Source organism: Pyrgilauda ruficollis, unplaced genomic scaffold (assembly GCF_017590135.1).
Source record: "Pyrgilauda ruficollis isolate IOZ18807 unplaced genomic scaffold, ASM1759013v1 scaffold245, whole genome shotgun sequence".
NCBI classification, from domain to species: domain Eukaryota; kingdom Metazoa; phylum Chordata; class Aves; order Passeriformes; family Passeridae; genus Pyrgilauda; species Pyrgilauda ruficollis.
Window position 1 is genome coordinate 140,620 of NW_024523767.1, and position 1,481 is coordinate 142,100.

Genomic DNA, 1,481 nt, shown 5'->3' on the forward strand with positions numbered 1-1,481 from the left:
GAAATTGTTCCAAAATCAAAATAAAGCTCCGCAGCCGCGGGAAGGTGCTCCGCCAGCCCTGGAGCACAGAGGGGCAGAGAGGTGCCCTTTTTCCAGCCCATCCAGAGTGCCAGGAAGGCTGGCAGCAGGCTGGCACTGCTCCCCCTCACTGGAAGAGTTTTGCCAGGGTATACGTGCCGGAGTTTGCCTGGCACGCGGCTTCCAGCCGGCTTTCCAAAGTGGGATGGGGCTGTCCCAGCGCTGAGGTGCTGGGAGAAGCCCCCATCCCCAGGGGAGGGCTGCAGGGATGGAGCCCCTTGTGTGAGTCAGGCACACGAGACCAGATCCCTCATCCCTTACCCCTTATTCCCCTGCCAGGGAATCCCACAGCACTGGGGAGTCACCACTGCCGCCAGTTCAGCCCCATCCCTCAATCCAGCCAGTTCAGAGTTTTCATAAGGAGATATTTCCTGCTTCATTCCCTGCGCCAAACCCAGCCTAGGAGCAAGGAAAGTCCCATATTAGATCCCCAAATGGCTTCCAAACCATGGCTGTGGTTGTTTCCTGCCTTTTCCTGGCCCAGTAGGACTCCAGAGAGATTCCAACTGATTCCCAGCAGTTTGGGTTGGAAGGGACCTTTAAAGGTCGTCTGGTCTGGGTTCCATTCCACGAGACCAGGTTGGGCTCTGCCTCTGGAGATTCCCACTAGTCCTGGACCAGCCAGTAGTGTCCCAGCCCCATTGTCTCATCCTGGGAGAGTCCCTGACCCCATCACCCCATCCTGGGATGGATCTCTGATCCCCTCACCCTAGCTGAAAGCGGGATCCAGCACGGTTCCCAGTTCCAGGAGAAAACCCCCAGTCTCCATCATCTTTCCCCCTACTGTCGCTTCCATCCATGGGCACAGCCTGTATCAGCAGGGTCTCATCCTTGGCCGTGCCCCCTCACACCCCGGGGACCACCAGGCCAGCACCCCTGGAGCCCGACTGGAGGGGCAGGAATTCGCCGGGAATTGCCTTTGCCCGATGGTGCGATAGCGGGAGCGAGCTCCGTGAAATCCACTCCGTGTTTTTCGGCGCCCGCAGCGCCCGCCGCGCCCGCAGTGCCCCGGCAGCGCCCGCCGCGCCCCGGCTCCGCCAAATCCCGGCCTGGATCGCGCCGGAGCGCGGCGCACGGAGCCTGCGGGGCCCAGAGGGGTCCCGCGCGCCGCCCCACGCGTGTGCGCGGGGACCCGGGCCGGGCTCGGCCTTCCCAGGGATCCGCCACCGTGAGAACACGGGTGGGCGGCCCTGTGAGCCACCCCTGTGCCGGCCCGCCCGTCCCGGCCCCGTGCCACGCGTGTCCCCCTCCCCACGCAGGTGCGACACGTGGATCCGCGGGGACCGCGGCCCCGCAGCCGCGTTACCGGGGCCGTCAGTGCGGGCCCGCGGGGGCGTCACTGCGGGCGGTGTCACCACCCCACGCGTGTCCCCCTCTCCCCCTGCGCATCCCCGACCCCCCCC